Source organism: Marmota monax, unplaced genomic scaffold (genome assembly GCF_021218885.2).
Source record: "Marmota monax isolate L192 unplaced genomic scaffold, Marmota_monax_Labrador192_F-V1.1 WCK01_AAM20220418_F8-fsc00014, whole genome shotgun sequence".
Taxonomy (NCBI): domain Eukaryota; kingdom Metazoa; phylum Chordata; class Mammalia; order Rodentia; family Sciuridae; genus Marmota; species Marmota monax.
In genome coordinates this window covers 11069840-11083271 of record NW_026695222.1, presented here as the reverse complement: position 1 = coordinate 11083271, position 13432 = coordinate 11069840, and the positions used below count along the sequence as shown (strand labels likewise).

At 48.0% G+C, this 13432-nt stretch overlaps 1 long non-coding RNA gene across 1 annotated transcript; it reads left to right on the top strand.

Annotated features, from left to right (window-relative positions):
* Positions 1-8475: 8475 nt before the first annotated feature.
* Positions 8476-9984, top strand: LOC124085489 (uncharacterized). The gene is made up of 2 exons (XR_006849444.1): positions 8476-8668; positions 9563-9984. It is a non-coding gene; the product is annotated as an uncharacterized LOC124085489 (long non-coding RNA).
* The last annotated feature ends 3448 nt before the right edge of the window (positions 9985-13432 follow it).

Below are 13432 nucleotides of genomic sequence, written 5' to 3'. Positions count from 1 at the left end.
ATGAAGAAACTGAGACAGAAAATAATCGGTAATAACATGACTTAGAGCAATAAAAAGGAAGGAACGGCAGCCACAGGCAACAGGCTGGGGGCATCTCAAAAACTCCATCTCAAAAATGGAGTCGGAGCTAAGGAATGCAAGCTATGGTTTGGTTCATGTCAAGTTCTAGAACCTGCAAAACTCACCTGTCAAGGTGTCGGGGGAGAGGGAGGGAATTGACCAGAAGAGTCAGAGAAACTTGTGGAGCAATGGAAGTTGTTCTTTACCTTGATTGAGGTGGTGTCTAGAAGGAGGTATCATCTATGAGAGCTCATCAAACTGTATCCTTAAAGATGAATGCATTTTAATCCCAGTGGCTTGGAGGATCGCAAGTTCAAACAACTCTTTGAGGCCCTAAGCAACTCAGTGAGACTCTATCTCTAAATTAAAAAAAAAAAACATAAAAAGAGCTTGGGATGTGGTTCAGTGGTTAAGTGCCCCTGGGTTCAATTTCCTGTACCCTCCCCCCCAAAAAATAATAGCACACTGGTGAGTTAATATTTATCTGGACCTCGCCACACACCAACTCTTCTTGTCTGCACTTCCCACGAGTTGAACGGTTGATCCCTCGTGTCCATCTGTGACACAAGCTTTAGGAGCATCCTGGTCCCCAGAGGAGGAAACTGAGGCCAGGCAACGTTCAGATATGTGCCCAGGAGACCCCTCGCAGAAGGCAAGCCTGGGCTCAGGACTATGCAGGCTGAGGCTACGCCTTAAAAGTGAAGTCCGGGACTTCCCAGCCCGTGAGCGCCAGCGGCAGGGTTGGATCGGGGCCTCTCCTGCAGAAGGGCAGCTCCAGCAGCCTCTCCGTGGGTAGACACGCGGAGAACAGACTAACAAGCCCCGTCGGGAAGAAAGGGGATCCCCAGATAATCAGAAAAATAAACATGACCTGGGTGTGGTGATGTGTGTCTGTAGTCTCAGTACTCAGGAGGCCAAGGGCAGAGGCAGGAGGATGGTGTGAACCCCAGGAATCCCAGGCTGGCCTGGGCAGCACAGTGAGACCCAATCTCAAAAAAAAAAAAAAAAAATAGAATGAAAGAAAATGGGAAGTCAGCGACAAGATCCAGACAGTCCACACCACACCCTCAGTCACATTTTCTCATCCAGAGCTGCTGCCCCAGCATGCACCAAATTCCTGAGCCACCTGCTCCTTCCCTTCCAAGCTGTGTGCACTGCTGATGCAGGGCAAGTTGCGTGGTGTCATCTTTCAGGAACGGTGGCAAAGGCCCTTTGAAGTCCTCTGTCCTGCTCTAGGCATCTGGAGCCTGGAACTCCGCTATTTCACAAGTGCCCCCACCATGCATTCCCCTGTTGAGGGTGCCAAGAGAGTCACATTCTAAGCCTGGGTGACAGCTGGGAGCCAAACGACTGAACCAAGCCATCGGGCCCTGTGGAGCCCCATGTGGCCCGGACTCGAGGAACTCCAGGCCGCCTTCTCCAAATGTTGACGTCCCTGGCTTGTAGTCACTGGGCGCTGCTGCGCTGTGGGTCTCTGATGGGCACTGGGAGCACATGATATAGTGCATTCCTCTCCATAGCTCTGGGCCATCGTCCATGGTTCCCAGAGAAGGAGAGTGGCTTGCCCAAGATCACACAGAGCTCTGGGAGCAGAACTGGCCTGTTCACAGCCAGAAACCACCTCTGTACCCCAGTGACTCAATATCTGGAAATCAGACCCTCTGACTTCCTGCGCTTCCCAGCTCCATGAACTTGGGCAAGTTTCTGTGCCAGTTTCCTCCTCGGTGAACGGTGCCCCAAACCAAACCGACCCCAGAAAGTTACTGTGACAATCCAGAGAGACAAGTGAATATGTTAAGAGTGGAGAGAGCTGGCCCAGGTGGCTGTGAGTGCTCAAAAAATGGTGGCAATGCGAATTGTGTGGACTTTGGTTATTTTATGCTTTTTTGTAAGTGGGTTCATATCTACCATACTTCTTTGGGGCACCTTTCAAGTAAGACTTTTAAACAGCTTCAGGGAATCCTGGTGTTTGCTTTCTCATTCCCCAAACACACAGCAGGCATCTTCTGGGTATCATGCAAGGGCCCCTGCACCCCCCACCCCCATTTAGTCTTTGCCCTCGGTTCTAGTGGGAGAGATAATTAATAAGAGGACAAATGAATAATTGAGACCGTGTCACCTTCTGCTGAGTGCCATGAAGAAAATAAAGTGGACAAAGTGATGGGGAGATGCTGTTGGGGTGCGGGGAGTAGTTTAGATGGATGGATGGTGTTTGTACTGCCCCCTGGAGGAAGAGAAGGGCACAGCAGGGAAGGCAGGAAGAAGCCGGTAGAATATTCCAGGCCAAGTGAAGAGCCAGGCCAGAGGCCAGACAGAGGCCAGAGGCCAGAATGAGCTCCAGGAGAAAGAAAGTGAGCATTTGTTTTTATTTTTGTTTTTGTGGGGGGTTTTTTTGGGGGGGCACTCAACCACTGAGCCACATCCCCAGCCCTATTTTGTATTTTTTTTTAGAGACAGGGTCTCACTGAGTTGCTTAGGGCCTTGCTAAATTGCTGAGGCTGGCTTTGAACTTGGGACCCTCCTGCCTCAGCCTCCCGAGCCGCTGGGATTCCAGGTGTGTGCCACTGCACCTGGCTAGAGAGTGAGCATTTCTTAATTGACACGAGTGAGGCAGGCCTGTGGGCCTGGTGAGGAGCGTGGGTTTTGGACTAAGAGAATTGAAATGCCCCTGGGGCAAGGGACGTTGGCCACATGTGGAAATGCACTGGAAGGACACCTTCAGGCCATAGAGTCACAGAGACACCTGCAAGGGGCAATGAGGCAGGGACTCGGGGAGGCAGCCTCCAGCTAGAATGTGCCTCTCCCAGGGAGCCCACAGGACCAGCCGATGGGGAAGAAGGGCTGAAGGGAAAGGAGAGATGAGTCACCGATGACAGATGTCACCATGATCATTTAATTAACAAATTCCCTATTGATATACATTTGGGTTGCTTCTATTTTTTCCCTCCTTGCAAATAATTTTGACAGAAACATCACTGCCTAGAAATTCCCAGAAGTGAAATGGTCAGGTCAATCAATATGTGAACACTTTTGGTCGTTTCCAAACTGTCACATGCCCTCATCCCACTCCTGTCCAACGCTCAGGGGCTCCAGTTCCCTCTCTTGGACTTTCTCCACCTGCTGTGCTCCTGGGACCGCTCTCTGCCCATCCCCTCCACCCCTGGCACAAACTCATGAGCCTCAAACGCATTTGGATTTCTTGTCGCCATCTGGAATTAGAAACTTAAGAAGAAACCCTCAGAAGCAAGCGGAGCGGCTGCAAAACCTGCCCAGGGGCCTCCTTTTCCCTGGGAGTCAGAGAAAGGCCTCCAACACCCTGAAGTGGGCCAATTTACTCCTATTCTTCCAACAACAAAGAATTTGCTTTTCTTTCTGTTCAGTCCTGAAAACAAGTCCCCCCACTGAGATGGCAGGGAAACCAGGCCCCTAGGTGAAACTGCAAAACTGCCGGAGGACCAGTTGCAAAGCCCTTCTTCCCACCCCTCGTGTGGGCCAACAACCTAGAGAGCCGCCCTCTGAGCCCTCCACCCTCGGGGACCCAGTGGGCCTTCCCATTGCCAAGCTGGTCAGTGTACCTGGTTGTGGCCACCACCTGCCAGTGGAGAGCTTCTGGCTTCCATTCCGCCCAGCTCTGCTGCCAGGGTTTCCTTTTCATACACGACCTTTTAAAAGAAAGGATTTTCTTTTAATCAGCAGCCACTGCATCTGCAAAGCTTGAAGCAACATTTTAGTTTTTCTCCCTACTTAGGGCTTGTGCATTTGGTTCATTTGGGGGGAACTTAAGATTTCAGAGCTTCATGACTGGCAGGCCTGCAGTATCTCATGCTAACCTTGGCATTGGGGGAAGCCAACGTTGGAGATGGTGTGTGTTATCTTTCCAAATGGACCTGGTGAGCTACTTAATTGAGGGAAGATTTTGCAACACGCTGCTTATTCGTATCGCACTCCCTTCTTACCCACAAGGAACGCACTCCGAGACCCTCAATGGATGTCCCAAACCACCGAGAACCCTGAGCCGCATCTATTCTGTTGTTGTACCATTCATTCATATCTGTGAAAACATGCCAAGCAAAATTATGGACAAGGGAAAACTACTGTGTCTTATCTTTTAAGACAAATGACTTTTTCCCCCTAGTGAGACCGATGAATAGCAAATTCAGATTTGACACAAATAGAAATTATTATTAATTAACTGCATTGACAGTGTCAACGGCCAGGCTGGTGGGCTACTGGTCTCTTTTTATTGTCTCGGTAACTCTATACAGGAGGTATGGGGGGTTTTGTATGCATTTTACAGGTGAGGAAACCGAGGCACTGTGAATGTATGCTACCTGGAATTTACTTGAAGACACTGGGCTGGTCAAGGGCACAATCAGGGAGCAATCCCCCATCCCAGGACCCTTCCTTGGCCCCTGGTCTTCACCTGCCGTGGGCTTAGGATTAGGTCAGCCTAGAAAAGCCTGAGTTCAGTTTCACAGAATTCCCTCCCTGTCTGGTTCTGGGTTAATAGTGGTCATGTGCCAAATTTGGGGGCAGGTGGGGATGTACCAGGGATTGAATTGAGGGGCACTCGGCCACTGAGCCACACCCCCAGCCCTATTTTGTATTATTTTTAGAGACAGAGTCTCACTGAGTTGCTTAATACCTTACTTTTGCTGAGCTGCCTTCGAACTTGTGTCCTCCTGCATCAGCTTCCCAAGTCTCTGGATTACAGGTGTGTGTCACCATACCTGATTCACGTGCTGTGGATTTGCTCAAGGTTTCCAAGGCTGCAGCGAAGAGGCCACCATGATGTTGGGCACCTGGGCTGGAGTGGCCGCTGGTTCCCCATGTGGCTGGTCTGCTGTTCGTGGTGTGGCAGAGGTCAGTGCTCCCCCTCAGCTCCTGAAGCCACGGCCAGCCCTCCTCCTTCCCCTGGGCCAGGAGGACATGCAGCTCCTATGGGCAGGTGGCAGGTCTCGTGTAGGTCGCTGCGGGGGCACACTGGAGGTACTGACAGACAGACGCATTCCCCTCTGTCCTTCCTCTCTTTTCCAACTGGCTGCTGGTCCAGCTCCTCAGACCTTCCAGGTCCACCCTGGAGGCAGAGGTGGCCCCAGCCAGTTCCCACAGGGCACAAGGTCACAGCCTCAAGGTGAATCCCTTGTTCTGGGCACAACTCCATCTTCTGTGGGTGGTGGGTTTTTGTTGTTGTTGTTGTTGTTGTTGTTGTTTGTTTGTTTTGCTTTTTGTTATCTGCAGCTCTGGGGATTGAACACTGGGCCTCGGGCTCGGTATGCTACCCCTAAGCCACGCCCCCAGCCCCCTTACCCTGGATCACTCACAAAGGCTCTGCTTCTCTGGTGGGACCCTGACTGCTGCACAGGGGGCTGATTTTATTTATTTATTTATCACTTATTATTGGTTTGCTCCCCGTCACCTAGAGTTGACAGATTCAATTAAATTTCAATTTCACAAAATTAATGAATACTTCTTAGTGTATCTAATATTTATGACATATGCTAAAATTATTTGTTGTTTGTCTGAAATTCAAAACTAAGTGGGCATGGGATCCTGGATTTTACTGGTAACCACCCTGTCTCCATCCTCCAGAGAGACCTACCAGACTGAGCCGGTCTCCTTAGCCAGACGTGACAGGAAGAGTATTCAAGACTGTACATGAGCAACAGGCTGAGCCGTGGAGGCCAGAGCAGGACAGGCTGAGGTGCTACTGCAAGACGGCGGTGTCTCCCTGAGGAGGAAATGCAGAGCTGGGAAGTCCTCCAGGGGCCACTAATCCACCCACTGATGACCACTGCCTTCAGGAGAGCGCCCAGCTTCCTGCAAGAGGCACTTAAAGGCCACCTCACCTTCTGCCCAGCTCATACCTCCACCCGGGGACTTGATTGTCCCTAAAGACAACCTCTTCTCATGCACAGCCACACAGCACACCTTGGCTCCTCTTGCCTGTGTCCTGTGTAAATTTCTATTCATCCCTCACGCTCCAATGCCTAATTTCTTAATTAAATAAGGAGCACATGGGCTAATGGACCCACCCCGAGGAGCTGTGAGAGACAGACAGAGCAGCCCTCTGGCCTCAGTCTCCACAGACTTTCATCCGATAGCCCCTGAGGATAGGTTGGACTTAGAGATGAGTGTTTTGACCGTGCAGTGGCGCGCATCTATAATACCATTGGCTCGGGAGGTTGAGGTGGGAGGATCACGAGTTCAAAGCCAGCCTCAGCAACCTACTGAGGCCCTGAGCAACTTAGCAAGACCTTGTCTCAAAATAAATAAATAAATAGGGCTGGGGCCGTGGCTCAGCGGTAGAGTGCACGCCTTGCATGTGGAAGGCACTGGGTTTGATCCTCAGCACCACAGAGAATAAAAAATAAAGGTATTGTGTCCAACTACCACTAAAAAAATATTTTAAATAGATAGGGCTGGGGATGTGTCTCACTGGTTAAGCACCCCTGGGTTCAATCCCTGGTATTAAACAATTTTTTTAAAGAGTGTTTTGGAGTACGGGGGTGGTTTTTTTTGTTGTTGTTGTTTGTTTTTGTTTGTATTTCTTTATTTTTTTAAACTAGCAATATAGTGTGTGGTGACAAGAGCATGGAGTACTGCATACATGGCATACGTTGAGGGCGTCTGAGTGGCCGGGAGCACTTGTCCCCATGATAGTGGTCCAGAATGAGGGACGAGAGGGCTGGGCTGAGGCTTGGTGGTAAAGCGCTTGCCCAGCATACAGAGGCCCTGCGTTCCATCCCCAGCACCCACCCTGCACCCACCAAAAACAGCGCGAGGGACGTGGCCAGCAGACTTGCCTAAGGTCGGCTTCTGGCTCTGCTGCTTACTAGCTGCCTTCCCTGGGCCTCAGCTGGGCATCTGTAGAATGGGCATGAGAAAAGTCCCAAGCTCCTGAGGCTGCTGAGAGGGTGGTGTGAGTTGGACGCCTGGCTAAGCTCCCAGCAGAGCCTAAGCACACCGTGGGGTTGCACTGCGGCTGCCGTCACCCGGGCTTGGGGGCTGCATGAAGGAAGACGATCTGCTCCAATTCCACAAAAAACGCTCTCTGTGCCGGACTCTCCAGGAGACGTCTGTGTGCAGCCCTCTGGCTCCTAAGGGTTGTTAAGCCCTTCAAATTCCCATCCTGCTATTTATACTGTCTGACCTTGAGCAAGTCAGGTCAGCCTTGCTCACTTCATCTGCCAAATGGGGAGGATGACACCACCTGGCGGAGTCCAAGCAGGGAGCACCTGCACCAGTACACGGGCCTGGAGACTTGGACCCTCTGCCTACTGCCATTTCTGATTCTCCTCATGGCTGTTCTTAAAACCAAGGAAAAATCCAGATAAACCCACTGTCCCTAGCCCAATTCACCTCCTCTCAGCTAATCTCCAACCACCTTTCCCTGCGCTTCAGCCCATGAACACCCCCCAGTTCTATCCCCGGGGAGGAAGAGTTGAGCTCGGGTCCCCTGTGTCCTTGCACTCGGCCGCGGCTCTGTGAATCAACTCTTTCTCTTTTGCAAAATTCATCCGTGTCAGTGACGGGCACATCGTGCTGCTGGCATAACGGGGCCTGGTTCCGTGACATTCTGTGTTTCCATTTCAGTTTGCATGTAACTCTCCCCCACAGTCGAAAACCCTTGAGAACTGGGCCCCATGAACAAGTCTGTACCCAAACCACAGGACATCCAAATACGCAGAAAGAAAGCAGGAATTAAGGCAGGAATCAGCCATCCCCTCTCTCCTTTGACCCCTGGCCCATCTGACCAGGATCTGATCAGAGGAATCGATCAACAGCCCTTGCTCCTTCCCCTATCTTTTCTAGGAATCACAACTTAGGTTTGTAGCTGTCTAATTTATTATTATATGGTGCGGTGCAGAGTAATTACACGCTGTGGTATAATTTGTTATAACTTGGGCTGAGGCCTATAACTGTATAATTTATTATTATACAGTACGGTGCTGAATAATACGAAGAGTATATAATTTATTTCAGGCTTATGAGCCTAACCTGTAATCCAAATGCAGCACGCCGACTCTGTGGATGAGTTAATGTTTCTACGGTAACCTCGACTTAGATCTTTCTTCTCTTCCAACTTCTTTCCTTGAGGCTTTCAGAAGACAACCTGATAGTGCTGCCAAGTTCCTGGCACTTTTATATTTTAAACAAAAGTGAAATCTTGGATAATCCTGGCCCAGGTTGAGCATGTGTTACATATTGGGTCATGAAAAAAAAAGACAGCCCAAAGCTGTCACCTTGTCCAGTAACAGTTGTCATTACAGGGAGGTCACAGCTTGCCCGAGGACATGCCAATAGCAGGTGGAAAACCATGACCAGACTCCAGCTTCCTGGGTCCCCAGCAGGCTCCCTGGCACGCGGCATCTCCATTCATTTGATAACTAATTTTTGTTCTGTTTTCAGCCCTGGGAATATGTCATTGGACCAGAAAATGTTCTGTCCTCATGGAGCTTGCTGGCTGAGGGCTGGGAGCATCAAGCTTTCAGGTCCCTGTTTCATAAAGTGTCCCTGGGATCGGCGTCATCTGTATGGCCTGGGAGCTGGAGAGAAATACAGCAGCATCTCAGCCACCTTGACCTGCTGGATCACAGTCTGCATTGTAACAAGACCCCCTGGGATCCACATGGCTGACAAGCTGGGCTTGAGTTTCCGTAGCATTTAGAAAAAGCAATTTCTACCTGCACTTCCCTCCCTGGAAAATTCACACCCTCTTGCTGGGGTTTAAAGCAGAGCTCCTTCTGTTTCTACCTCTCCTTCTCCTCCTCCTTCTTCTTCTTCAACATATATAGATTTTCATCTTGGTCACAAAAGTTCATTGCATGCTTTTTGGAAATCACAAACATGCAAACACATGCACGCGTAAACACGTCGTTGAGTGTGCACGCACGTGCACACACACACACACCCATACACACACACACAAAGAAAATCAAAATCACCCAAATTGCTCACCATCCAGAGATGACACCATTAATATCTCCTCATCTGCCAGACGTTTTTATACACATTTTTTTTTCAACAAAATGTCAAGAAAAGGTAGAACCACGTTGCCTGTTAGTTCTCGACATGGAGCATGCACCCACAGGAAGGCTGGCTCAAACACAGATTGCTGAGCCTGACCCCCACAGGATTTCAACCAGAAGCCCTGGGACCATGCCTGGGGACTGGCATGTCTAGCTAGTTCCAGGTGGTGTGGAGTCACTGGTTCGGGGACCACACTTTGGGAACCACTGGACTCTGGGCCTAAGCATCAGTGGTTGGAATCCAGCTCTACCACCTGCTGCCTGGCCACAGGGTAGATTCTGCAGCTAGAAGGACAGTACCCACCTCTTAAGATCATTCTGAGAACTACATGAGCTAATTAAATTAGCAAGGCACAAAGGAAGCATTAATTACAATAAATATGCCTATAATTTTAAAATCTAGGTTTCTTAACAATCGTTCATAAGCATTTTTGTCATGTCTTTATTCTTCTGTGTATTTGTTTTTAAAGGCTCCTGGATTGTCCCTCATGTTGATGCATCGGTCTGGTCCCCAGTCTTTGACTACACAGCACTGTGATGAGCATTCCCGTGGATAAATCACCGCACCTGTCTGCATATTTCCTGAGGACAGAATGTGCTAAATGTGAAATCGCTGAGAAAAAAATCACATGACTGTGTTTAAGGCTTTTGATAAATTTTGCTAAATGGTCTTCCAGAAAAATTAAACCCATGCAAAATGCTACCAGCCGCCCACGAGATATCTTTTCTCTACAATCTCATTAATGTCCCATGTGACTGTTTCTTTTTTTTAATCATGTCAATATTTTGTTTGTTCATTTGGATTTCTTGGATGACTACTGAAATGGGGACCATCCCTCCCTCAAATATCTTAGGGCTTTAAGTTTTTAAAAATTAAAAATCCCTCAACGACTGTGTCTGCGTGGTTAACAAGCCCTCTCCTCTGACTCAGCCTTGGCTTTACTCCATGCTTCTCACCCTGTGGGAGCAGAGGCGTCATCTCACAGGTAACAGCTGCCTGATTTAAATCCCACCTGTGCAGCTGGTAACATACCTCCCACTTAATAGACGGGTGTGCATTCGGAGAGGCTGGCAAGAGTAAGAGGGCAAACAGAGGAAGGGAAAGCATTGATTTGTTCAGCCCAAATCTCCTCATCTCTCCATAGCCATGCCCTCTGCTAAACATGGAGGATGCAAAGCCAAGGCAGTTTCCAAGTCCACGTTGGGGCTGGGGGAAAACAGGGTGCAGATGAAATCCAAGGGGTGGGGATTTCACGAAAGAAATGGTACCAGCTTTGAAGTCAGAGAGGTTCTGTTTCTGTCTCATCCAACTCCTAACTTTGGGCAATAAAAGTGAACTCTTCTTAGACTATTTTTAGGCTTAAACCTGTTAAAATAGCAAATGGAGAAAAAAATCTGAAAACAGGTAAGGTATGAATCTCAAAATGTCAACTCAAAGGCCAAATATTGTTTGGCTCATCCAGCGTTTTTGCAAAATTAAAAGAAAAATCGGGATGACTTAGGTTACTGATTTTCTAGAAATATATTGGTTCTTTAAGAGAAGATCAAGTTTCACTCATTGACTTCCACTGGCTGAGCTGGAGTAAGAGAGAATGATCCTCTTTCTTGGAGCAAAAAACTGGGAGAATTATATATATAGAAAACAGCAGTTGTCAAGGCGTCGGACAGCAGACCACAAAGGAGAGCCATTCCCAAGAGACACGGAACAGAAAGTGAGAACAGAAGCCCAACCATTGCCCCGCTGACTCCTGGAGAGAGTGCTCAGGCCAGGGCCCAGGAGAGGGAACCCACCGGAGCTCAGTGCTCTCCCTGAGTTCAGGAGACGCAACTGGGAGGCTGCTGGGTTTGAATATTTCTGTCCTCAACCTCCACTATAGCAGCAGGGCATTTGGGAAAGTGTTTAGGTCATGGATTGATGCTGCCATAGAAGGGCTTGATGGAGTGAGTTCATCCTTTGGCCCTTCCACCTTCCTCCATGTGACCACACAGCATTCCTCCCCCACAGAGGATGCGGCTTTCATGGCGCCATCTTGGAAACAGAGACTGGGCCCTCTTCAGACGCTGAAGCTGCTAGTGTCCTGGCCCTGGACTTTTCTGCCCCCAGATCTGAGAAATCAGTTTCTATTCTTTAAAAATTGCCCATTCTCAGATATTCTGTTTTAACAGCACAAATGCACTAAGACAGGGGCCAAGGTGGCTAGAGGTCACAGGGCAGGTATCATGGAGAAGAAACGAGGGAGAAGGAGATGGACTGTGCATGTGCGAGAGCGTACGTGAGCTCTGGAGATCAGCAGAGGGACTTGCAGTCTTCCAAGTGCGGAGGGACACATGCATGTGTGGAAACACTGAGGCCAGGAAGGGGCCATCTGGGAGCATTAGAGGGAGCAATCCCAGGAGTCCACACAGGGCTGAGAATAATCCCTGTCCTCAGAAGCCAGAGGAGAAAACCTTATAACCTACAGGGCAATAGGCAGAGTATTCACTCAAGTGTTTTTGCCTCATTAACAGGGCAAAAATTAGCTCTAAACTAAGTATTGTTCTGGTCCTACCTCATGATGCTTAAAAACAAAGATTAAACTGATCTCAAGTAACTTTGTGTTCCAGAAAAAGCTCAAAACATATATAGAAATTAAAAAAAAAATCTAGCACCCAACAGAGTAAAATTTGCAATATTTGGTATCCACTAAGAAATTGCCAGGCAGGCAGAGAAGCAGGGAAACTCAACTCATTAACAAAGAGAAAATTCAATCATAGGACACTGACCCAGAAACGACATAGATGATGGAACTGATGAAGACATTAAAACAGGAGCCACAGCTGTCTTTCATATACTGAAGAAGCCAGAGGAAAGGCAGGATGTTAAGAGGTGACATGGAAGAGAGTACAAGAACTCACAAAGACTGGGGATGTTAACTTGAAGATAAAATCATAGAAACCGTCCAAAAGGAAATTCAGAGGTGGGGGGGGGGGAGTGGGAATAAAAATCAGGAGGAAAAAGATGATTCTGTGAGCTACAGGACAACTTGAAGCATGTTCTCTATTTCAGAGAGAGAGAGAGAGAGAGAGAGAGAGAGATGGGGATGGGGAGAGAGAGAGGGAGGAGTTAGACTTCTAAGGACAAATAAATAATGGTGCAAAAATTTCTACTCTTGATGAAAACTCTTAGTCCATAAATCTAAGGAGCTCCATGAACCCCAAGCACATTGACTTACCACAGTCCTCCTCCTACCTCCAGATGACGTGGTGCCACTTCACCTTACAATGTCACGCTTAAGAATCTTCTAACATCGTACTCCCACGTCTCCCCTCCTGGCCTTAGAGAAGCATTAAGAAAATGACATGAGACCCATTATGATCAAATTATTCAGAACCAGATATAAAGAAAAAAATCTTTAAAAGCATTCAGAAAACAAACAAAAAGGATAAAGGAATAACTAGAAGGCGGGCGTCCGAATTCTCCAAAGAAACAATGCAAGTGAGAAGACCCTGCAGTCAGTCACGTCTTTTAAAATATTTTTTCAAAGATCAACCTCAAATTCCACATCCACAAGAAGACAGCTTTTAAAAAAAGGAAGGCAAAATAAAAATGTCTTCAGGTTTGCAGAAGCAGAAAGAATTCATCACTAGCATACCTGTAGGTAAGAAATGGCAATGGAGTTCTTGAAGCAGAAAGAAAATGATATCAGACGGGGGTCTGGAGCTACAGGAAGGAATGAGGAACACTGGGAAGGGTAGCTACGTGGGAAAATAAAAATTATTTTTCTTTTAATTTAAAAAATCACATTAAAAATAAGATCAACTATTTAAAGCATAATAATAACGTTCTGGGGGGTTCAGAATAAGTGTAGTAATCCTACGACAATAGCACAAAGGCCAGGAGGGAAGTGGGAGCTTAGCACTGTCTGGTTTGATGCTATATGTGAAGTGGTGTGATGTCACTTGAGGACGGCTGCGATGAGTTAAAGATGTATATTACGAGCTCCAAACCACTGCTAAAGTAACTCAGTGATAACTGAGATGGGCATGTAGCTCAGAGCTAGAGCACTTGCCTGCCATGTGTGAAGCCCTGGGTTTGATCCCCAGCACCACAAAAGGGGTGGGGGTGGGCCAACAACAAATAGGACAAACAGGAAACAAAGAGCAGCACGGTCGATTTAAGCCCAACTGTGTCAATTATCACATTAAATGTAAATGGTCTAAACACCCCAGTTAAAGTGGCAGAAATTGTCAGATTGGATTAAAAAGCAAGACTCATAGTATGCTTCTGCTAAGAAACCCAGTTTCAATACAACCAGGTTAAATGTAGGAAAAGACATGTCATATTAACTGTACCAAAAGAA